Raw genomic sequence first — 26,418 nt, 5'->3', positions numbered from 1 at the left:
AGTGCAGCAGCATGAGAGGAAGGTTAACAGAGAAACTATCTTTTGTATGTGGAAGATGCACAGGCATAATAAATGCTGAACATGTGCGGAAAATAGACACCATCAACTGCTATGGGGTACAAGCTAGAGGTAGTAGATAGCTACCACCGGTATATAGGCAACCAGGTTAGTAGTGGAAGTGGATGTTCTGAAAGTGTAGCTGTGAGAATAAGATTAGGTTGGGTAAAGTTCAGAGAGCATCTACCCCTGCTAGCAATAAAGGGCCTCTCTCTCAGAGTGAGAGGCAGATTGTTTGATGCCTGTGTGTGAACAGCTATGCTGCATGGCAGTGAAACATGGGCCAAGGACATGTGTAGGCTTGAAAGAAATGAAGCCAGTATGCTTTGCTGGGTATGCAATGTTAGTGTGCATGTTTGACAGAGTGTAAGCATCTTGAGCGAAAAGTTAGGCATAAGAGGCATCAGATGTGGTGTGCAAGAGAGGAGACTGCACTGGTATGGTCATGTGATGACAGCTGTGAAAAGTGCCGATCTTTAACTGTGGAGAGAACCTGTGGTAAAAGTAGACCCAAGAAGACATGGGATGAGGTAGTGAAGCATGATCTTTGAGCACTGGGCCTCATAGAGGCAATAACTAGTGACCAAGGCCTTTGGTGATGTGCTCGGCTTAAGAGGACCATCAAGTCAAGTGCACCCGAGCTGGTGGCACAAAAGAAAATCAACCTTGAACGTTGGGCCTCACAGAGGCAAACTGGCTGAGTTTCTTTCAAGTATTGGGCCACATGGAAGCATAGTGGCTGAGTTCCTTCGAGCACTGGGCCTCATGGAGGCAAGTGGATGAGTTCCTTTTGAGCATTGGGCTTCATGGAGGCAGGTGGCCAAGTTCCTTTTGAGTGTTGGGCCTCATGGAGGCAATGACCAAGGCCTTTGGCATTATGTTGTACTTAAGAAGACCCATCAAGCCAAGCAAAATCAGTTGTGGCATATACCAGTGGCACGTAAAAAACAGCCATTACACTCTTGTAGCGGGTAGCGTTAGGAAGGGCATCCAGCCATAGAAAACCATGCCAAATCAGATTGGAGGCTGGTGCTGCCTTCCAGCATGCCAGCCCAGTCAAACCCATACTAGTATGGACAATGGAGGTTAAATGATAATATATACACATACATATATACGTACATACTACACACACACACACACACACACACACACACACACGTGTATTGTTTGTTTATTTGTTCATTTAATGTCTTTTTATGTACCATTCCAATTTGATGCAGGATTTTAGAGCCAGATGTTCTTCCTGTTGCCAACCCTCATTTGTATTCCAAAAAACAGATTTTTCATCTCGCAGGTCATCAAAAATACTGAGCCACCAGTCTGTAATACCAATGGTTGCACACAAAAACACTATCTTTCACTTCACACACACACACACACACACACACACACACATATATATATATTATATATATATATACACGCAGGAGTGGGTTAATAGGTGCAGGAGTGGCTGTATGGTAAGAAGCTTCCTTCCCAACCACATGGTTCCAGGTTCAGTCCCACTGCGTGGCATCTTGGGCAAGTGTCTTTTACTATAGCCTTGGACTGACCAAAACCTTGAGTGGATTTGGTAGATGGAAATTGAAAGAAGCCCATTGTGTGTGTGTGTGTATATATATATATATATATGTACTGTTATATATAATTAACTCCTCCTGTATGTGTGTATTTTATAAGAGAAAAACATGTAATAATCAAAATAGAAAAAAGATCAATTTTACATGAACTTCTGTTTGTTTATTATATGACAATAATAAGTGAGCTGTAAGTTTTATTTTACTTATCAATACACTAATGGCAATACACTTCATTTAAATAGCTAATTTACCCATTGTTGAATGCAATGATAGTAATGGCAAATTTGAAGGGCATCATCACATTGTATGCAAGAAACACAAGAAACTGCAGATAGATGGGAAAATGACGGAATCGGGCACAACGAAGTTAGGTCAAGTCAGCAGTAAGCATCTTGCTGTTTTCAGTTACAACTCCAATGATTCAGTCTTGGCATACATATCAACAACAAATTGTTGAAATAAAATCCCTACTTCAATGCAATAAATTGAAACTGATGGGGCTAAGCATCAGATGAAATGCATAAAAATCCAATAATGATACAGTTTTTGTAGAATTTTCTCCTACCTAGCGGTGGTGCCCCAGCATGGCTGCGGCCTTCGGGCTAAAACAATTTTTAAGGATTTTAAGGATTTACCTGAAGAAAACCAAAGTGATATCCATCTGTTCCATATGGAGAAAGCAATGGGTACTGTAGAGCACCATAGGAGCAAAGTGTATCACTTACCTGTTGAATGGAACAATCTCTACACTTTATAATATGCTGTTTTCCAGTTTGTTTACTTGATAAGATTATAGCAACTTCATTAGTTTCTGGGGTATTGAAATGCCGTGAATGCTCAGTTGGGGGCCTCCATTAGAATTGATTACCAATTGAAAATTTCTTCTTTGTGTATTATCAAGGGTACATTTGAAATTCCTGATATAATGATTGTTTTGGAGCATTTGTTGAAGTTGCATTATATCAAAGTGAAGCCCTTCATTAAGATTTTACCTTGCTTCAGCTTGTTTTTGTATATTGTTAATGAAATAAACTTGCAAAAATTTATGGGCTTCATTTTCTAGTGGTAAAATGTCACCAGATTGATGATATACTTGACCTTGGATTTTGAATGTGAACACGAATCCTCCCTCATTCACAATATTTACTTCAAATGAAGTCATTTGGAAAGCATTATTATAGTGTTGTATTTATTGTAGAAAATGCTTTGAATTGATGGAAGGGTCCATGAAGAAAACTTTTCAGTTCTTCAGGAAAGTCAGGAAAGAAAGGTAGCATAATTTGCCCCTTCCTACAGTGTATGTAGTCCATGTAGTTCATTTAACCATTTTTTACCACCATAGTAATAGCATTGGTAAGACATCGAGCGAATTTCAGATTCATAGCGATGATTGGAGTTGTAACCGAAAGCAGCAAGATGCTTACTGCTGACTTGACCTAACTTCGTTGTGCCCGATTCGGTCATTTTTCAGATCTATCTGCAGCTTCTTGTGGTGTTTCTTGCATACGATGTGATGATACTCTTCAAAGACAATCAACTGCAAGTTGTGCACCTCTTTTGTCTTCATTTTCTGCTGCACGTCAACTTGGTCATTCTTTGTTGGCCGTTTGCATGTTATGCATTTCTTTGATATTTGGTTTCAGATACACACCGAGCTTTCTTTCTTTTTTTGTTGATCATCTCTCTTTACTCTCTTTTACTTGTTTCAGTCATGTGACTGTGGCCATGCTGGAGCACCGCCTTTAGTCGATCAAATCGACCCCAGGACTGATTCTTTGTAAGCCTAGTACTTATTTTATCGGTCTCTTTTTGCCGAACCACTAACTTACGGAGACGTAAACACACCAGCATCGGTTGTCAAGCGATATTGGGGGAACAAACATAGACACACAAACACGCACATAAATATATATACATATATATGATGGGTTTCTTTCAGTTTCCGTCTACCAAATCCACTCACAAGGCTTTGGTCGGCCTGAGGCTACAGTAGAAGACACTTACCCAAGGTACCACGCAGTGGGACTGAACCCGGAACCATGTGGTTCGTAAGCAAGCTACTTACCACACAGCCACTCATGCGCCTATCTATCTGAAAGCCATGTGCATCTCATCTTTGTTTTCCACTGCACATCATGTGTTTCTATGGTGTTTGTTTTTTGATGCTCTGTTTTTTAGGAGACATTTTTTTTGATAAGGAATATCAGTATGTAATAGTGAAATGAAATTACAAATGCTGTGTCCTGTCAGTGTTAGCACTGAATTCCCAACACTATATTACAGGAATGCAAGGCAAGGCGCTGTGTGATAGAGAAGTTTAAGTCAGAATGCATGTTATTGATGTGGTTTTTGCGGGTGTGTCGATGTTTTTCCTTTCCCTATCAAGTTCTGTGTGTGTGTGTCTCATGCATCTCGCTTGACTGTTGGGTTCTCTCTGCCTATCTCAAAGAAGTTTGTAATTTTATAACTGAACCGACAAGCTAGAAAAATAGCTATATCATATAGAACAATAGCTTTACTGAATCCAGGTGTGTGTGTAATGGCACTGAAAAGGCCACAGGTCAAGTGGAATGCCCATTTGTCATGGTTCCTTTTGGCATTTGAATAAGCCATATATCCAAGGAGAATTGAAAGATTCAGTTTCGAATCTGAAGCAGGGTGAGACTACTACAGATTTGCTGTCTTTACTTTCATTTTGACAAACAAATAGACAGAAATTCAATTTCGTATATATATAGGCACAGGATTGGCTGTGTGGTAAGTAGCTTGCTTACCAACCTCATAGTTCCGGGTTCATTCCCACTGTGTGGCACCTTGGGCAAGTGCCTTCTACCATGAATCTTGTGAGAGGATTCGGTAAATGGAAACTGAAAGAAGCCCGTTGTATATATGTATATGTATGTGTGTGTTTATGTGTTTGTCTCCCCAACATCGCTTGACAACCAATGGTGCTGTGTTTACGTCTCTGTTACTTAACGGTTCGGCAAAAGAAACCAATAGAATAAGTACTAGACTTACAAAGAATAAGTCCTGGGGTCGATGTGCTTGACTAAAGGCGGTGCTCCAGCATGGCCAAGTCAAATGACTGAAACAAGATAGATAGATAGATATGTATTTGTGTATCTGTGCTTGTCCCCAACACCATCATATGACAACTGACGTTGCTGTGTTTATGACCCCTGTAACTTAGCAGTTTTGCAAAAGAGACTGATATAAGTACTAGGCTTACAAAGAATAAGTCCTGGGGTCAATTTGGTTCGACTAAATGCAGTGCTCCAGCATGGCCACAGTCAAAATGACAAAATCAAGTAGACTTGCTCATGTTCAGTTTCCATCTATTAAATTCATTTCAATTCATTCAGAAGATACTGATTGCCCTAAGGTCTTAGCAGGATCAATGATTTACAATCCTTCATTTGTTGATTGGTTTTTTACCAACTCAAACCCCAACCAGCATCAATACTTCCTGGTAGTTATTTGTGGACATTGTCACAAATATATGTCCCCACCACATTCCACTAAGGTCCAGGAGCAAAGCTAAACACTGGCTTCTACTTAACAGAAAAAACACTTAGAAAAATAAAGAGGACAAATAAAAAAAACCAACTGACTACAATATTGCTAGCAGCAACCGCTCCCCCCACCCACCCACTCGACAGATATATAACTTTACTGGAATTAAAGAAACATAATTCAGACTGTCATTGACAGTCAAAGAACTGAGCCATTGAGAAAATAAAACTTAATTGCAGAATAATCTCATTCACCAAAAACCTTAAGGTGGCCGACTTATTTGTAAGAGTACAAAGCACATGGTTGAGATTCTGCAGAAGCAATACTGCTCTGCTTTCAGAAATTCCAATATGGTTGACCTGGACAGCATCTATGAAGCAAACCTCCAGTACATCCTATCCAATTGGCACATTGAATATCATAGCAGCTATGTGCAAAATTAAAAACAACTCAGCTGTGGGCCCTGATAGATTCTCTGCTAGAGTCCTAAAGGAGATTTGACATCAAATCACACCCTTTCTAGCTATCCTCTGGACACTGGCTGTATACCTGTGATTATTTTTCTATCCCAATTTTTATTAAAAAAGCAAACAAATCACTCCCAGTGAATTACCAACCAATCTCATTTACTTCTCAAATCATCAAATTATTTGAGACAGTGAGATCTCAAGTAACTCAATTCCTAGAAAAAAAATAGTCTTCCTAATTCCAACAACTATGGGTTCTGCAAAGGCAAGGACTGCCTATCACAGCTCCTGCATAAATTTGATAACATCCTAAGTCACTGGGAGTGATTTGTTTGCCTTTTTATGAAAATTCGGATAGAAAATAATCACAGTTATATAGCCCAGCTTTATTGTACCTGTGCATCTTCCACACACAAAAACTGTTTTCCCTGTTAACCTTCCACTGATATTGCTGCACCTCTTATGTGTTCATAGCTTACACAGGGTCATCTTATGGAGTTTCTACCTACACCTTTTCTACATATCAAGCGGGGCCATTTGCCTGAAGGGATTTGTTATTTGTCAGCTTTCCTACTTACTAAGACTTTGGTTTTTGCTAGGTTAACTCTAAGGCCCTCCAATTCTCAACCCTACTTCCATACCTGAAACTTCTATAGTTGCAATAGTGATTCAGCTATAAGAGCAAGGTCATCAGCATAGAGTAGCTCCCAGGGGCAGCCTGTGTTCTTCACCTTACTGACAGCATCCCTGTACATAGCTCTCACCAACCACTTGTCTATCCATAGTTTCTGCACTGACCACCTGATAAGGAATCAGGGGACCCAGTCAAAGGCTTTCTCCAGGTCAACAAAAGACAAGTACAGAGATTTATCTTTGGCTATGTATTTCTCCTGCAGCTGCCTTACCAGAAATATAGAATCAGTGGTGCTCCAAAACTGCCTGGTGGCACGTAAAAGCACCCACTACACTCTCAGAGTGGTTGGTGTTAGGAAGGGTATCCAGCCATAGAAACTTTGCCAGATCAGATTGAGCCTGACTCACCAGTCCTCAGTCAAACCGTCCAACCCATGCCAGCATGGAAAGTGGACATTAAACAATGATGATGAGATTAGAATGGATCTTGTCTTGTTGAAATCAACAGATTAGAGACTGAGTGAGATTATGAAGGATTGTAAATCTAAAAAGAGATGGAATTAGGGAAATACCTCGAAAATGTTGGGTTACTGAATGTACAGACTAATGCTTAACAAAGTCATTTTTTTCCCCTTTCAGCTTCACTGTTACTAAAAATGGTGACATTTCAATCTAGACTACTTAATTAAGTGGTACTAACTCATTAATCATTGAACAGTCTGCCTAATTATCCCACCAGACTATTTCAGCTGACAATTCCAGCTTCTTTTTAACTTTATCTCCCCAATACATTGTCTCTAAGCCAATTTAAAACAACATTTATCAAACAGTTACAGGGTGAATGTTTTCTATCCATTCCCAAGACATATGCCAGGAGATAACATAGAAAATTTACATGTCCTTGCTCATAACCTTAGTAACTTCCTTCACTCTGCTGCCCCACAAACTTACACATCTCCCAGTTCTGTTTCCAGTCATGCCAACACTGACAGCACAATTTCACACACACACACACACACAACCTTCCTATTTTTGCACTAACCAGGCAGCTTAGTTTATCTCCACAGTATCAAATCCTTTTGTTGCTATATTGCTGTTGCAATATGCTGCATCTCAGTTTTGAAAAGAATAAAGAATTTAGTAAAACAATTGTCTTTAAGCTGGTGTTTAGAACATTAACATAACATGTTGCTGGAAGGTTTTAATTTAGATTACTTAAACAGGAAATATGTATCATAGAACAAGGAGTAATCTTGTGTGGGTTGGCATCAATTATTTCGGAAAGCTGTCAACATCACTAGGGTTAATGGTCCCATTCCAATCTCAACAATCTCTGGATCGACAACTAACGGGAATTATTTCATCTTTTGTCTCTCTCTTACTTGTTTCAGTCATTTGACTGCGGCCATGCTGGAGCACCGCCTTTAGTCGAGCAAATGGACCCCGGGACTTATTCTTTGTAAGTCCAGTACTTATTCTATCGGTCTCTTTTGCCGAACTGCTAAGTGACGGGGACGTAAACACACCAGCATCGGTTGTCAAGCAATGCTAGAGGGACAAACACAGACACACAAACATATACACATCATCATCATCATTGTTGTTTAACGTCCGCTTTCCATGCTAGCATACATATATATACATTTCAGTTTCCATCTACCAAATCCACTCACAAGGCTTTGGTCGGCCCGAGGCTATAGCAGAAGACACTTGCCCAACATGCCACGCAGTGGGATTGAACCCGGAACCATGTGGCTGGTTAGCAAGTTACTTATCACACAGCCACTCCTGCGCCTACTTTTTTTGCACCTTCTTTCATTTATGATACCAACATACACAACCACTGTCTTCTTACATTTTTGTTTAACCCTTTAGCATTTAAACCGGCCATAAGTATTCTGCCTGTTTTATGTTCAAACTGGCCATATCTGGTCTCTCACACCAACCCTACAATATTGTTTTAAAAATTAACAGCTACCTCATCAAAATCTTATAGCACCAAGATAATGCCTGATTAGTTCAAAACAATGTGGATAAAAAAGGATTAATTTTGGCAGATTAATGCAAACACTAAAGGATTAAACTGCTGTATCCCATTTCTAGCATGCAATTCTCTTCATTTCCTATTTCTGCAAAACAAATTCTGTATCTTTTCTATTTCTCTATTCCAGGAATAGTTTCAACAGCTCACTGGACCATACCTCATTTTCCAAACATTATTTCCATACACTATTACTTCGTTTTGGCATTCATTGTAAATTACTTTTCATTGTTACATCACACTATTTTCCTATCTTGTGTGTATTGCCTTCATCACTTAATGTCCACCTTCCATGCTGGCATGGGTGGGACGGTTTGACAGGAGCTGGCCAGCCAGAAGCCTGCATCAGACTTTTGCAACTGTTTTGGTCGGATTTTTACAGCTGGAAGCCCTTTCTAACACCAACCACTCAGCAGAGTGGACTTAGTGCTTTTTACATGGCACAAGCACAGGCAGTGTCAATTTTGGTAAGGGTTCAACACCTAGATGCCCTTCCAAACACCAACCACTTAACAGTGTGGACTGGGTGCTTTTAAGTGGCACCTGCACTGAGAGGGTCACCAAGTACTTGCAAGACAAAAAAAAATCTGAGTGGAGAGAGGGAATTGGAGGAGGTGATTTTGTGTCAGATGATGAAAGGTTATAGTGAGACAGACACAGAAATGGGTGTTTTGCTGTTGAGGAAGTACAAGGTTACCCAGATGGGGGGAGGGGAGAGAGAGAGAAGAAGAATGAAGACAGAAACAGGTGCACTGCCTCAAAGAAAATACATGGTTACCCAAACTGAGGGAAATGCAGGAGGGGGGGAGAGTGTAGGAGACACCAGGGCAGAGATGGTGGCAAAGTGCCGGGCATACTCGCAATGGATGGGGATCGTTGAGTAAAGGAAGAGATATAGATGGTGGCAAGTGCCAGCGCATACTCTTGAGGTATGTATGCCCTGGGAGGCATAATGTATAAAGGAGGAAATGTGAGGAAGAGATGTAGTTTAGTTCATTGTGGTAGAGCGTGTAAGAAGTTTTCTTGTTAAGTGTGGGTGGGACACAGTATTTCTAGAACTCAGTTTCACTGACATGGGCAGGTCTTCTCAAGACCCTCATATTACCAGAGACCTTGGTTCATTATCATTTCCTTCACGAGGCCCAACACCCTGAGATTGGTTTTTACCACCTCATCCCATGTCTTCCTGAGTCTCCCTCTTTTATGGGTACCATCCCCTTTCAGTGATCAACACTTCTTTATGCAGCTGTCCTCATTCATACACATCATATGTCCCAACCAACATAGTCTTCTCTCTTGCATGCTACATTTGATTCCCCTTATGCCCAACTTTTCTCTCAATACATTTGCATTTTGTCATATATATGCGCACTGATGTTGCACATCCAACAGTGCATACTACTTTCATTTCTCTCAAGTCTACGCATGTCGTCTACATTCAGAGCCCATGTCTCACTACCATGGAGACTGTATGGTGCTTGTGGCAAAAAAAAGGACTCTCGCTCAGAGAGTCCTTTTGTTGCCAACAGAGGTAATAGCTCTCTGAACTTCCTCCACCCAATTCTTATTCTAGAAACAATACTTTCTGAGCATCCTCCACCATTGATAATTTGATCACCTAGGTAACAGAAATTATCAACAACCTCAAGAGAGCTCTCTGGGCATCTGAGAGAATCTAAGTCACATGTGTGTGTGTGTGTGTGTGTGTGTATATCCAAATTGAGGGAATGGTGCTGGTAAAATCCAAGTTATATATACATATATATATCGATCAACATCAATAGAAATTGCAGCTGTGATACCAGTGCCGGAGGCATGTAAGAGAACCATCCAAATATGGCTGATGCCAGCGCCGCCTCGACTGGCCTTGTGCCAATGGCACGTAAAAAGCACCATCCGATCGTGGCCGTTTGCCAGCCTCGTCTGGCACCCGTGCCAGTGGCACGTAAAAAGCACCCACTACACTCACGGAGTGGTTGGCGTTAGGAAGGGCATCCAGCTGTAGAAACATTGCCAGATCAGACTGGGCCTGGTGCAGCCTTCTGGCTTCCCAGACCCCAGTTGAACCGTCCAACTCATGCTAGCATGGAAAGCGGACGCTAAACGATGATGATGATGATGATATATCCAAATTGAGGGAATGGTGCAAGTAAAATCCAAGTTATATATATATATATATATAATAATAATCATTCATCAAATAATTATTATTTCCTAACTAGCAGAACCTCGGAAATAATAATTACTCAATGCGGAGTACTCCATGAGCTATTCATCAAAGGTTACATTGCCGTCAAGGCAGTTACCCTCTATGTCTGAAATCTGTAGCTCATCTACCCTCTCATCAAATTTCTCAATGAGGATGTCCCTAAATCTCTGACCATGTGAAGGGTCCTTTAGCTTCCAAATCCATTTTTGGATTGGTCTGCTTCGTGGCATCCTTCTGGCCTTGAGTCTAAAGTCACTAATAATTAGTCTATGCTGAGGGGGTACATTCTTCACCAGGGAGGGTCTTTATATTTAAGAGCAACCCTGCATCCCGTTGTCTGGTGAAGATGAAATCAATCTGGCTGGCAGAGTCACCTGATTGATAGTTTATCAGGTGGCTGACTGGCATCCTGAAATTAGTGTTGCAGATTAATAGGTTGCATGCATCGCAGAACTCCAGTAGCCTAGTTCCCTCTTCATTTCGGGAACCAATTCCATGGCCCCCATGAACACCATGGAAGATACTGGAGTGCCATCCGAAATGCCCATTAAAATCTCCAACCGCAAAGATGAGGTCATTGCCACTTGTCTTTGAGGTAGCCTGTAGAACGGTATCATAAAAGTGGTCCTTCTGGTCATTTGGTAGGTCCACTTGTGGGGCATAGGCAGAGATAATTGTAGCTATACTATTCTGCAGGACTAGCCTGAGCTTAAGCACACTATCACACACCCTGATTACCTCTATGACCTTATCCACCCATTTCTCTGCGTCTCAAATCTGGTCTTTCTGTCGCTTAATTCTCTAACCCATCTTTCCCAACTTCCACTCATAGAAACTTATGCACACGACCGCAAACCTTTCCATCTCAAATCTTGTCTTTCTTACTTTCGTCTAAATCTCGTCTTCTCCCAGTGCCCGGTGTCGTTTTTGCCCCTCTGTTATCACCATGTCTCTCTCCCTCCCTCTCTCTCTCTCTCTCTCTCTCTGCGGTGTCGTTTTCTCCCTCTGTTATCGCTGTCTCTCTCTCTCTATATATTTCACTTTCACTCGCTGCCACAGGCTTAGCCAATACGCTCTGCCTTCTACCCACACCTCCGCACCCCCTCCCCTATAAAACCCTACGCACGAGGCTTGACCGCCCTTATTATTGCTTCTCTCCTGGCTATAACACACGAACTACGAACCGCAGGATGATGAATAATATCAGCTAAGTCATATTTAAGTTCACGACCTGTCCCTCTTTCATTGTTTTTGCAAGTATTATTATCACCATCAAGCCTTATTATTGTGTCCCCATATATTATCGTTATCGTTGTCCTTCGTCTCAAATGCTAGCTGAAGCATATAAACTTTCGCTCACAAAAACTTATTCACACGACCGCAAAAAAAACATCTCGTCTCAAATCTGGTCTTTCTGTCACTTAATTCTCTAACCCATCTTTCCCAACTTCCACTCATAGAAACTTATGCACACAACCGCAAACCTTTCCATCTCAAATCTTGTCTTTCTTACTGCCGCCTAAATCTCGTCTTCTCCTACTGCGCAGTGCGCCCGCCCTCCCGCCCCCACCACCACCAGTACCAGAAGTCCTTATCTCACCACCAGCACCTGAAGTCCTTATCTCACCTTGCCTTCCTTTGCTTTTCTTCCATGAACACCTAAAGGCCTTAAACCAATACCACCCCTTCTATATATGGTGGTGACCATACGGCGCAAAAACATGATAGTGCAGTGTAACAGGTTGAACTTAAGTTCATTGCTTTGCTTATGAATTCTGCCAAATGCGAGTTTTCTTCTTCTTTTCAGGTTCATGACGCCACTGCTCCCCGTCCCTGTGCCTCTCGGGTCAATACCTTCCACCCCCTCAGGGTGGGCACCCTCAATGCTGGCACACTGAAAGGTAGGTCTGGCGAGATAGTCGAGATGCTTGAATGGAGACGTGTTGATGTATGTTGTATGCAAGAAATAAGGTGGAGAGGAGGATCTGCTAGGTTCCTCACAGGCAAGGAACACAGGTACAAGATTTTCTGGGCAGGGAACACTGACGGGGTTGGTGGCGTGGGTATACTTATCGCTGAGAAATGGATAGATAGAGTAATTGAGGTAATCAGAGTAAGTGACAGAATACTTAAGATTAGAATAGCGCTTCATAATAGATTAGCAACCATTATATCGGCCTATGCCCCTCAGCCAGGGCTACCCGATGGACAGAAAGACAGTTTCTATGACACCCTACTGCAGACCACCTCATTGACGAACGACAGGGACCTTCTCTTTGTGGCTGGTGATTTCAATGGGCATGTTGGACGACATGCTGGGGGCTTCCATGGCGTACATGGAGGCTACGGTTATGGTTCCCGCAACGAGGAGGGAACCAGGCTGCTGGAGTTCTGCGATGCGAATAGTCTTATGATCTGCAACACTAACTTCAGGAAACCAACAAGCCACCTGGTCACCTACCGATCGGGCCGGCATACTAGCCAAATCGATTACATCCTTGCCAGAAAAAGGGAAAGATGGCTGCTTATAAATGCCAAAACCTTCCCAGGCGAAGAATGCACCCCACAACATAGACTGGTAGTTAGTGACTTTAGGATCAGGACTAAGAGGGCGACTAGAAGACGACCAACATGGAGAAGAAGGGTCTGGAAGCTTAAAGACCCTGCGAATGGACAGAGACTTAGAGATATGTTACTTGAAGCCTTTGACGAAGTGGAAGGGGGTATAGCTACACATGGGGTAGAAGACAACTGGACGTTTCTGAGGGACAACCTGCTGACCAGATCTGTGGCTGGTGCAAAGTCCCCTTAAGACCCAAAATAACGTGGTGGTGGAACAATATTGTTGACAGGGCTATTAGACAAAAGAAACAGGCTTGGAAGGCCTGGAAGAACGGTGGTAGCAGGGAAGTGTATCAGACTGCCAGAAGGGAAGCTAGGAGACAGGTCTATCTAGCCAGAGGGGAAGCAGATAAAAGAAAATTTGCCAATGACCTGCGCCGTGAGGATGAAAGACTTGAGGTATTTCGTGTTGCAAGACAGTGTGTGAGAGAGAATCGTGATGTGGTAGGAGAGAAATGTGTTCGCATGGAGGATGGTTCACTTGCGCTAAATGAGGATGCAAAGAGAGAAGCTTGGAGACGCCACTATGAAAGGTTGCTGAATGAGGAAAATGAATGGGATAAAGAGAGTCTGCCGAATGTTGACCCAACAGAGGGACCAGCTATCCGAGTTGATAGTTCCGTGGTAGCTAAGGCAATTAGAAGCATGAAGACAGGGAAAGCCCCAGGCCCATCAGGAATTACTGCAGAGATGCTCAAAATATCTGGTAGTGTCGGCTATAGCATAGTCACCCGTATAGTTAACCAGGTGATACACGAAGGAGTCATACCCAATGACTGGTGTAGCAGCATAATAGTCAACTGCTACAAGGGTAAAGGCGATGCCCTAGATACAAATAACTACAGGGGTATCAAGCTGTTGGATCAGGTAATGAAGGTTACGGAGAGGGTTATAGCCCAGTTAATTAGAGAGAGAGTTAGCTTAGATGATATGCAGTTTGGGTTCGTGCCAGGGAAAAGTACTACTGATGCTATATTCCTGGTAAGACAGCTGCAGGAGAAATACCTAGCCAAAGGTAAGCCCTTGTACCTGGCTTTTGTTGACTTAGAGAAAGCCTTTAACAGGGTCCCCCGATCCCTTATCTGGTGGTCAATGAGGAAACTAGGGATAGATGAATGGTTAGTGAGAGCTGTGCGAGCCATGTACAGAGACGCAGCTAGTAAGGTGAGGGTTGGCAACGAGTACAGTGAAGAATTCCGGGTAGAGGTTGGGGTCCACCAAGGTTCAGTCCTCAGCCCCCTCCTATTTATCATAGTCCTCCAGGCAATAACGGAAGAATTTAAGACAGGATGCCCCTGGGAGCTCCTATATGCTGATGACCTTGCCCTAATTGCTGAGTCACTATCAGAACTGGAGGAGAAGTTTCAGGTGTGGAAACAAGGATTAGAATCGAAGGGCCTTAGAATCAACCTAGCCAAAACCAAAGTCCTAATAAGTAGGAAGGTGGACCAACCACAAACGACTTCAGGTAGATGGCCCTGCTCGATCTGTAGAAAAGGTGTAGGTAGAAACTCTATAAGGTGCACCAAGTGTAAGCTATGGACACATAAGAGGTGCAGCAATGTCAAAGGTAGGCTAACTGGGAAGATAGTTTTCGTATGTGGCAGATGCTCAGGAGAAATAAACACTGGAAATGTGCAGAGACCAACTTCTACCACGTTCCAGGGAGACAAACTAGAAGTAGTTGATAGCTTCCGCTACCTAGGAGACCAAGTTAGTAGCGGGGGTGGGTGTGCTGAAATGTAACTGCTAGAGTAAGAATAGCCTGGGCAAAGTTTAGAGAGCTCTTACCCCTGCTGGTGACAAAAGGCCTCTCGCTCAGAGTAAAAGGCAGACTTTATGATGCATGTGTACGTACAGCCATGCTACATGGTAGTGAAACATGGGCCGTGACTGCTGAGGATATGCGTAAGCTCGCAAGAAATGAAGCCAGTATGCTCCGATGGATGTGTAATGTCAGTGTTCATAATCGTCAGAGTGTAAGTACCTTGAGAGAAAAGTTGAACCTAAGAAGCGTCAGTTGTGGTGTGCAAGAGAGACGGCTGCGCTGGTATGGTCATATGACGAGAATGGCTGAAGATAGTTGCGTGCAAAAGTGCTACACCCTAGCAGTTGAGGGAACCTGTGGAAGAGGTAGACCCAGGAAAACCTGGGATGAAGTGGTGAGGCACGACCTACGAACTTTAGGTCTCACCAACGAAATGACTAGAGACCGAGACCTATGGAAGTATGCTGTGCGTGAGAAGACCCGGCAAGACTAGTCAGGCCATAACCCGTGGCCCCTACCTGGGACGTAGTCAGTCAACCTGTGCATACCTTCCTTCTTGTGACACTTGTGAAGACCTGTTGAGGCAAGTGAAAATCAAACAAAATCAAAATAGATGAACATCAATGGAATTTGTGGTACCAGTGCCGGTGGCACACAAGAATACCATCCGAACGTGGCCGTAGCCAGTACCACACCGACTGGCCTCCATGCTGTGGGCACGTAACAATCACCATCCAATCGTGGTCGATCGCCAGCCTAATCTGGCTCCTGTGTCGGTGGCACATAAAAACACCATCCGAGCGTGGCCGTTCGCCAGCCTCGTCTGGCACCTGTGTCGGTGGCACATAAAAACACCATCCGAGCGTGGTCGTCTGCTAGCCTTGTCTGGCACCTGTGTCGGTGGCACATAAAAACACCATCCGAGCGTGGCCGTTCGCCAGCCTCGTGTGGCACATAAAAACACCATCCGAGCGTGGCCGTTCGCCAGCCTTGTCTGGCACCTGTGTCGGTGGCACATAAAAAACACCATCCGAGTGTGGTCGTCTGCTAGCCTTGTCTGGCACCTGTGTCGGTGGCACATAAAAACACCTTCCAAGCGTGGCCGTTCGCCAGCCTCGTCTGGCACCTGTGTCGGTGGCACATAAAATCACCCACTACACTCTCGGAGTGGTTGGCGTTAGGAAGGGCATCCAGCTGTAGAAACACTGCCAGATCTGACTGGCCTGGTGCAGCCTTCGGGCTCCCCAGACACCAGTTGAACCGTCCAACCCATGCTAGCATGGAAAGCGGACGTTAAATGATGATGATGATGATGAGTCTGCCTACACCCCCTACTCCATCATTGTTACCTTCCCAGAAGATTTTATACCTAAGTGCCTTGCCTGTGAGGACCCTGGCTGAAGCTCCTCTACACCTTACCTTTTGTATGCCACACACATCAACATGTCTCCTTTCAAGCATCTCTAGAATCTCACCTTTCTGTGTGCCTACATTGACAGCGCCAACTCTAAAAACTGGGAAAGGAATGTAGGAGGAGGCATGGGGAGGGGAGATATTATTCACAGACTGAAAAGAAGGTTTCTGTGCTACACCTCTTCTCACTTTCGACCTGTCATCATTCAGACATTCAGGCATGTTAAGATTGTTACCCCTACAGGCGGTAGGAGTAGGTGTTAGCAGCGTTGTAAGTATAAGCATCATGGACATTGTAAAAACATAAATGTAAGCTTTGCTGGTGTTGCAGATATAAGTAAGGAAATCAATAAAGATAGATAAAGGAGAATATGAATATCAATATGCCAATGTTAGATTAAGAAGGTGGCTAGCTAAACTAGTTGCATTTGTCCTGGGGAGAGAGAAAGGAAGAGGAAATTGCAGGTATGATAGAAGACATCACCAGTGTGGGAGGTGGGGTCAATGAGAGGAGAGGAACAAGCATACCCATACATAAGAACAAGCACGTGGACACAGACAAGAAGCACACACATAGAGCCCTATTAACTTTCTATTTCCAATTTGATACATCCACGGAAATTACCGAGTAGTTTGTTGGCAGATTTCGAGTGAAAAACGAAAGATAGCTGATTAAGTAGGTGCGCAGCTAAACTAGTTACATTTCTCCTGGGAGGGAGAGAGGGGGGAGATTGCAGGTATGACAGAGAGTACTACCAGTGAGGGAGGGGGTTTCCAATAAGAGAGATATCCACTGATGGTGGTGGGAGAAGAGAAAGATATCCGGTGATGGCGGTGGGAGAAGAGAAAGAGAGATATCCGGTGATGGCGGTGGGAGAAGAGAGAGAGAGATATTCACTGATGGCAATGGGAGAAGAGAGAGAGATTTTCGGTGGTGATGGTGGGAGAAGAGAGAGAGAGATATCTGGTGATGGTGGTAGAAGAGAGAGAGATATCCGGTGACAGCGGTGGGAGAAGAGAGAGAGATATCCGGTGATGGCGGTGGGAGAAGAGAGAGAGAGAGTTATCCGGTGACGGCGGTGGGAGAAGAGAGAGAGATATCCGGTGACGGCGGTGGGAGAAGAGAGAGAGAGATATCCGGTGATGGTGGTGGGAGAAGAGAGAGATCCAGTGGTGGTGATGGAAGAGAGAGAGATATCCGGTGATGGTGGTGGGAGAAGAGAGAGAGATATCTGGTGATGGTGGTGGGAGAAGAGAGAGAGATATCTGGTGATGGTGGTGGGAGAAGAGAGAGAGAGAGAGAGATGGATATCCATTATCAGGTGCACCATGAACAAGCAAGGGTTAATTTAGAGAGTTGGTATATAAAATATGTAACCAACATAAGAACAGGGGTGAGGAGGAACGATTTCATTTAGAAATGGTGGTGGGAGAAGAGAGAGAGAGAGAGATCCGATGATGGTGATGGGAGAAGAGAGAAAGAGAGATATCCAATGATAGTGGTGGAAGAAGAGAGAGAGATATCCAGTGGTGGTGGTGGTGGGAGAAGAGAGAGAGATATCTGGTGAGAGATTTCATTTAGACATGAAGGCTGAGAGAGAGAGAGAGAGATAGGAAGTTATATATTGAAGGGACAATTTGAATAATTAGCTTATGAAAGTGGGTATTAGTAAATAGTAAGTAGTAAATAATACACATTAAGTATTAGTAGCGATGGTGGATGAGTGCATGACAAGATAAAAAAAACGAGAGAATATCTTAGCTTAGCAATGCATAACTGGGCGTCCAAGAAACGCTGCGTTGGAAAGAATTGCGTGCAAAGCAGGCTGGAAAACATGAGAGTAAAGAGTTCTATAAATGTGCTGGAAGTGGGCATTGTGGAGGGTGCTGAAGACAACAGAAATGGTAGTAATTGAGTAGCAAGAGAAGCCATAGTGAGTGGAGATGGTCATGTATGTGACTGCAGCCATGCTGGAGCACCACCTTTAGTTGAAGAAATCAACCCCAGGATTTATTCTTTGTAAGCCTACTACTTATTCTATTGGTGTATTTTGCCAAATAGTTAAGTTACAGGGACAGCAATGGTGGTGGTGGGGGTACAAACAGACACACACCCAGACACAAATATACACACATATATATATTTCTTTATTACCCACAAGGGGCTAAACATAGAGGGGACAAACAAGAACAGACAAAGGGATTAAGTCGATTACATCGACCCAGTACTTTATTTATCGACCCCGAGAGGATGAAAGGCAAAGTCGACCTCGGCAGAATTTGAACTCAGAACGTAACGACAGACGAAATACCGCAAAGCATTTCGCCCGGTGCGCTAACGTTTTTGCCAGCTCACCGCCTTATACACATATATATCACAATCTTCTTTCAGTTTCTGTGTACAAAATCTTACAAGCCTTGTAGTATATAGGCAAGAGGCTGAAATTTTTTTTTTTTTTTGCCCATGACACTCCATGGGCCCCAAGTAGTGTACATGTAAAATGTTAATGAAATCGGTTGGGTAGTTCTTGAGTTTTAGTGATGCACACATATGGGCACACATTCTCATTATCATCATTGTTTAATGTCCGCTTTCCACGTTGGCATGGGTTGGACGGTTCGACTGAGGACTGGCAACCCAGAAGGCTGTACCAACTCCAATCTGATTTGCAAAGTTTCTACAGCTGGATGCCCCTCCTAATACCAACCACTCTGAGTGTAGTGGGTGCTTTTGATGTGCCACCAGTATGAGGACCAGTCAGGTGGCACTGACAGCGACCATGCTTGAACGGTGCTTTTTATTTGCCACCGGCACGGGAGTCAATCAGGCGGCACTGGCAACAACCATGCTCAAATGGTGCTTTTTACGTGCCACTGGCACGGGACCTGTCAGATGGCACTGGCATCAACCATGCTTGAATGGTGCTTTTTACGTGCCACAGGCACAGGTGCCAATCAGGTGATACTGGCATCAGCCATGACTTCACTTGACTCAACAGGTCTTCACAAGCACAGTTTATTGTCCAACGATTGAAGGATATTCTTAAATGGACCGGTTATACTGCACTGGCATAGGCCACGGTCTCACTTGACTTGCTGGGTTTTTTCAAGTACAGCATATCTCCAAAAGTCTTGGTCACTCATCATTGCCTCATTGATGACCAACATTCGAAGGTAGTGCTTCACCAAGTCATCCCTGGTCTTCCTGGGTCTACTTCTTCCACAGGTTCCCTTTACTGCTAGGGTGTGACATTTTTTCACACAGCTGTCCTCATCCATACACAACACATGACCATACCAGCATAGTTGTCTCTCTTGCACACCACATCTGATGCCTCTTATGCCCAACTTTTCTCTCAGGGCGCTTACACTCTGTCGTGCATGCACATTGACATTACACATCTATCAGAGCATACTAGCTTCATTTCTTGCAAGCTTATGCATGTCCTCAGCAGTCATGGCCCATGTTTCACTGCCATGTAGCATGATTGTTTGCACACATGCATCATACAGTCTACCTTTTACTCTGAGCAAGAGGCCCTTTGTCACCAGCAGAAGTAAAGGCTCTCTGAACTTTGCCCAGGCTATTCTTATTCTAGCAGCTACACTCTGAGAGTATCCACCCCCACTACTCACTTGGTCACCTAGGTAACAGAAGCTATCAATTACTTGTAGTTTTTCCCCTGAAATTACAGAAGTTGTTTTCTGCACATTCTGTGTTTATTGCCCCTGAGCATTTGCCACACATAAAAACTATCTTCCCAGTTAGCCTTCCTTTGATATTGCTACACCTCTTATGTGCCCATAGCTTACACTGGGTACATCCTATGGAATTTCTACCAACACCTTTTCAACAGATTGAGCAGGGCCACCTACCTGAAGGAATTTGTGATTTGTCTGCCTTCCTACTTATTAAGACTTGGTTTTTACAAGGTTGACTCTAAGGCCCTTCGATTCTAGACCTTGCTTCCAGACCTGAAATTTCTCTAGTTCTGATAGTGACTCAGCTATTAGAGCAAGGTCATCAGCATAGAGAAGCTCCCAGGGGCAGCCTGTCTTGAATTCCTCAGTTTTATATATATGGCTATATACACATATCTTCATATATCATTTTCTATTTTCCATATTATTATATATTATATTGTGGAGGCATGTAGTTTTGTGGTCAAGTTGCTGCACTCATGGTTGTAAGATTGTGGTTTAGATTCTTGGACCAGGTAATGGTCAAAACACTTCATTTCACATTCCTGGCTCAGAAAGGACCTAGATCCTTTGGATATCACACACACAATCCACATGAAATATGGTAGGAGTGGGTGATAATAGGGTTTAGTTTATGTAAGGATTTTTAAGAGAGAGAGAGCAAAAAAAAATTCTTAACAAATTATAAAAAGTATGGTAATGAAGCCTTTTCCATTCTTGCCTTTTGTTTATATTTGTATCATCAACATCCTTTAATGTCCATTTTCCATGCTTGTGTGGGTTGGACAGTTTGACCAGAGTTGGCAAGCTGTAGCAGGTAGTAGTCTGATTTGGCTTGGTTTGGAGTTTGTTTTCCATTGGGTGGCACCTTGAGCAAGTGTCTCCTACTATAGCCTCAAGCTGACCAAAGCTTTGTGAGCAGATTTAGTAGACAGAAACTGAAAGAAGCCCATTATATTGGCTCATCCCATAAATAATGTGGCCTTTTTATACTTCGTTTATTTTTCAAAATTAAGATAAAGTTCTTTTATAATCTAAAATATGCTCTCCTTAATTTTCTACAATGCTCTTTTAATGCCTCTATTTCAAAACATTCACTTGTCCGTGGCGAAAAATACTCCTCCATTACTGTTCTGACCTTGTCTGCAGAATTCATATTTTCACTATCCAAATAATTTTGAAGACTGCAGAATGAATGACAATCAGATGGAGCAATGTCCAATGAATATGGTGGGTGGGATATCGTCTCCCATTCAAACTGCTCCAGCCTTTGGAACATCATCCTCGCTGTATGTGGTCAAGTATTATCCTGATGGAAGAACACCTTTCGTGTTGGAACCAAAGATGGTCATTTTGCTTCTAGCACTGACTTACAGTAGATCTTTGTTATTGATTAATTTGGGTTTAAAAGTTCAAAGTATACTAAACCTTTCACTTCCCACCAACCAGATAACAGCACCATACATGGGCGAAGACCTTCTTTAGCCTGGAGTGCTGGTGTTTCTCCTTTCCTTACCCACTGTCTTCAGCACTTGATATTTTTATACAGAATCCATTTCTTTTCACCAGTCACTATTCGGTCTAAAAATGGTCCACTTGTGAGACATGACAGCAAAGAACAGCACACACTTATTCTCAGCATGCGATTAAACTCGGAAAATTTGTGAGCAACCCATTGACCCAATTTGCTGACTTTTCCGATTGCCCACAGGAGTCGATGAATGGTTGAATGACCAAATCCAAGCTTTTCTGCTAGTTCCTCAACAATTACGATGTCCTCATTGAGTTCTATAGATATTCTTGACTGTAGTTTCTAGCTTGGCATCTCTGGAACTACCGTTGACACTGGCTTATGCTTATTGCCTGAGCCCCATATACTGTATTAATAGTCTTTGCACTTTCTGTTGCGTTGTTGCCTTTATTGAACTCATAAAGCAAAATATGCTGAATATGTTCTTTTGCCACTTCCATTATAGCTTTAAAAAAAATAACTGTTAAACTTGAACTGCACTCTTCAAAACTTGCACTAAGAATAAGCACAAGGTAAAATTACTACCAGCTTTTATAGCAAGTTGATGCAGGTAGTTTAACCCCCCCCTCTGACTTTTACTACATGCAATTGAAAAAATGCATTATTTATGGGATGATCCAATATGTTTGTGCATGTGTGTTCGTCCCCTATCACCACTTTTTGACTAGCAATGGAATGTTTACACCCCCATAACTTATTGATTTGACAAAAGTGAGTGATAAAGTGCCATGCTTACAAAATAAGCACTTGGGTCGATTCATTTGACTAAAAGACTTTGAGGTAGTGCCCCAGCATGGCCACATTCTAGGCTGAAATAAGACACACACACACACTGAAATCACTTCTTGCAAGGTCCATTCGCAACTAACCCTTTGCAAGGAATTAAGGGAACAAAAGAGATGCAACTGTCAATAAAGTGTGCCTCTTTAAGTATTTGGTATTGGATAATGGTTAACCTGTTAGATACCCAACGGAAGAGACTGTGTTGCAAGATCTCAATTTTGCAGAGGAGCAGCAAAGTAGAAACCATTGAACTGGTGGTGGTAAAATAAATGGTCAAATACTCTGTTTAGTAACATGTTAAGCCAGTACAAACTGCCTTGTGGTTGATGATTAAACCAACCAACCCACCAAGTTTAGCAGGGGGGTTAAATAAGGGACGAGAAAGCTAATGACCAATGTGAATAGGAAATATGTATCACCAAATTGTCTGCCAACAGAATCACATGACCCAGCAACACTCAAATGCCATCCTGGATCATTGGAAAAGGTTGTCTCTTGATATCCATTGAAGATGGCATCCTTAGGCTATGAGTTGTACCAGATTAGTGATATGAATGGCATTGCCTTCAGAGAGACAAAAGTCAAAAAGTAAACCATGGACAAAATGTAAAAGAATGGAACTAAATATTGTGAAAGATATAGTTCAAAGTCCCACTTATCTTTAAAAAAAAAATTCGCTTAATAATAAAACCACAATTACGGAAAGAAAGCAAACATATGTTAAGATCTTTAAAGCTTATTGATTAAAAACAGGGATCATTCTCTGAGTTGAAGATCTGAGATAAAGGCTCAGTAGCAACAATTTGATGGTACACAACATTATGACAAAGAGGCCGAAAAATAGAGTGTCATTTCCTCACACTGACACTCTTTAGATAAATACCAAAGGAACGCCAGGTCATCCCCAAACGTCAGGTTCTCCCCCCCACCGTTTCCTAAAAGATGAACTTCATCCATCTTTGAAACCTTTCTGAAAACACTTATCTACAATTTGAAATGTATGAAAGATGTAAAAATGAAATATTTTTTTTGCATCAACAGATTTATGAACGAGAATTTGTGATGTTGATGCCATGCTCAAATGGAATTAGTGACATGGGTAAAATTGTTCAAACCCAGTTATAAACCAAGTAAATCTTAATACGTGTGCGAAATTCTAAAAATCACTTTATTGTTATTTTAGAATTAAGGTCATGGTCTCTTGATTTCGATTCTCTGTCTTTACAATAACACCGCAAGCTCCTATTTCAAAAAAGCATAGAAATGGAGTGTTTTGCACAAGCGTACCTGGAGAGGGTTAGAGGAAGAAGTCCGCCCTGGACGGCACTTTTATGGAGGCGGTACCACTTTCGGGTCTGCAGTGGGCAAGATGTATTTCTTGTGGGTGCCCGGGGTCGGCTAACAGAGGGGGGCGCCCAAGGTGGCACACACTCTCTAGCTACGTCAGTGCTGTTGTGACATATATGCATTTCTAATGTGTGTTAACAGGGAATAGTAATTAGATCTAAGAGTTCGGCACGTGGAGAGAGAACAATAAAAAGCGCCTAAATCCCTAATAATGTCGGATACCAACCAAAAGATTAAGCTATATGAAAATATCAAACAAACATAATGAAGATTAAAAGGAAAGCGAAAAAGAAACTGTGCTGTTTCTTAATGAATGACGTGGTTTAAGTAAAAAAAAAAAAAGGGAAACTACTAAGGGGATAGAGAGGTTTTATCATATACAACAAAGATACCTTTTTTCCTTGACAACTTGGCGTGTAGCGAGATTTGTCAACATGTCCACAACCGTTTTATAATAAAGAACAAGGAAACAGAAAACTAATTTATTTTGGAATTGTTTTCATAGTTTTTAGACTCGCCACTCCAATTAAGAACTAATGAAGAACAAAGCATAAACAATTATTAGAGTGATAGCGAAGGTTGTGAAGGTTTCGAGTCCATCTGAAACTACTTCAAATATAAACAATTCTTTCGCGTCCAACGCTGTCCGAGACTAATCTCTTTTTTCAGCAGCATTTCCGAATCGTTTGCATTCGGTTATTTAATTAAAGAATGTTTAAACAGAGGAACTTCGAATTTTGTAAAGAAAACGAGAAATTGTCATGTTTTGTTTTTGCCTTTTATATTGATATTTAGATACTCGAGATTTAACTGGAAATCGAAATCGTATCGTGAAATGGTTTAGTGGCAAAATCGACTGTGGCACCTGTCACTGTGAAAAGAGAGAATGCAAAACAAGGAACCAATATCTGAGGGGAAAAAAAAAGGGTTTTGTTATGGAAACAAAATGGGGAAACAACTGAGGGATGAGAAATGTTTAGAAATGTAGACTTAATAAGGGTCAGAGAGATAGCGAAAGGTGAGAATGAGAGAGGAGACACAAAGAAACAGAGAGAGAGAGAGAGAGAAAGGACAAATAGAGAGAGGGAGACATTCAGAAGAAATAGATAGAAGACAGAGAGAGAGAGAGGGGCACAGACAGAAAGCGAGAGAGATTAGAGAGAGGGAGATATCCAGAAGAAATAGATAGAAGACACAGAGAGAGGGAGACAAAAAGGGACAAATAGAGAGAGGGAGATATCCAGAAGAAATAGATAGAAGACAGAGAAAGAGGGGGACAGACAGAAAGAGAGGGAGACAAAAAGGGATAAATAGAGAGAGGGAGATATCCAGAAGAAATAGATAGAAGTCAGAGAGAGAGATTAGAGGGAGGGAGACAAAAAGGGGCAAATAGAGAGAAGGAGATATCCAGAAGAAATAGATAGAAGACAGAGAGAGAGAGAGGGGGACAGACAGAAAGAGAGAGAGCGCATGTGAGAGTGTTTAGAGGGAAATAGGTTTTTAATAATGAAAAATAAATAATTACAAGTAGAAATAATTCTGCAAATAAGAAAATTACGACTGAAATTTAATTAGCAGAAGGATTTAATAAATAAGAGTAAGGTTAAAAATAACAAGAGGCGGCAAAGAACAGGTTGAAAACAAAGCGGTTTCGAAATGAGTGCAGGTCAACGACCTGCAGCCGTCATAGTCGTGGTACAATAATAACATCAGAAAAAAACATTGAACTGTTCTAGTTTAAAACTGAGAACGGTGTAGGGGTTCCAGCCACGACTATCCTATCTTTTTCTTGTAGTGCCTGTCATTTCAAGAAATTCAAGGAGTAATTTGAAGTAAATTCAGCAACTATTTTTTTTTTTTATAAATTGAACGAGCACGTATCCTCGAGGTTTGTTTTGTAGTTGATGTAGGATTTGAACTGGGAAACAACACAACAAAAAAAAAACTGTTGTTTCTAATTAGGCAGAAGAGAGAGAGAGAAGTCGATAGTATTTGGCCGATGTAGTTGACTGGTACTTTATTTTATCGACCCCTGGATGAATGAAAGCCGGGATTTGAACACAGAACGTAACGTGAAATACAACAACATATATACATATATATAATCACAACATGGACAATTTCCATAAAAATAACCGAAGAGAAAAACATGAACGGGTTAAAAGTGTAAAACTTACGGTTTCTAGAGACTTGGAAGCTGGAGATGTGAATGACACACGCACGCGCACACACCAACACGGAGGTGGGGGTGTTGGAGTAGTAGGAGTAGTGGCCACGTGCTGTAGCGAGGGGGAGAAAGAAGACTGAAGACAGTGTCAGCTTGAATTGAAGAGAAAGCGGTGGAGGGGGGGAGCGACAGTCAGTGTAGTAGTGAGAGGAGGAAGGAGACTATGACAGTGATGTAGAGAGGAGAAGGGGAGGGAGAATGTCAGTGTTATGGTGAGGGGGAGAAGGAAGGAGGCAGTGTCAATGTTAAGGGAGGAGGGGAAGAGTCTGTCGGGTGATAAGGAAAGCAGGGGGGAATGCGTCTGCGTCGGTAGAGAGGGGAGGAGGAGGAGGTTACGTCTGTGAAGGAGGAAGTGACTGTGAGAGGGAGAGAGTGCAATATGAAGGGAGAGGAACTGTATCTGTGCGCTGTAGACGGAGCGGGGAAAGTGTTATGTCTGGCGATCTGGGGTCTGAGTGTATTTGTACACATGCGAAAGCACACACGCACGCTCGCTCGCGCGCGCGCGCATACACGTTCACA

At 42.5% G+C, this 26,418-nt stretch overlaps 1 protein-coding gene across 2 annotated transcripts in view; it reads right to left on the bottom strand.

Annotated features, from left to right (window-relative positions):
• LOC115209773 overlaps positions 1 to 25,991 on the bottom strand; it is a 60,355-nt gene extending 34,364 nt beyond the window's left edge. The window contains exons 1-2 of one of the 2 annotated variants that reach the window (XM_036500979.1): positions 25,855 to 25,962; positions 2,088 to 2,098 (exon numbers count right to left, since the gene is read on the bottom strand). The gene's annotated coding sequence lies outside the window, so the exon portion shown is untranslated. Of the gene's footprint in view, positions 1 to 2,087; positions 2,099 to 25,846 lie in introns of both variants that reach the window. The other variant, XM_029778287.2, reaches the window with a different exon arrangement.
• Positions 25,992 to 26,418: the final 427 nt, after the last annotated feature.

The sequence above is a fragment of the Octopus sinensis genome, linkage group LG3 (genome assembly GCF_006345805.1).
Source record: "Octopus sinensis linkage group LG3, ASM634580v1, whole genome shotgun sequence".
NCBI classification, from domain to species: Eukaryota; Metazoa; Mollusca; class Cephalopoda; order Octopoda; family Octopodidae; genus Octopus; species Octopus sinensis.
This window is presented reverse-complemented; position numbering and strand designations above follow the sequence as displayed.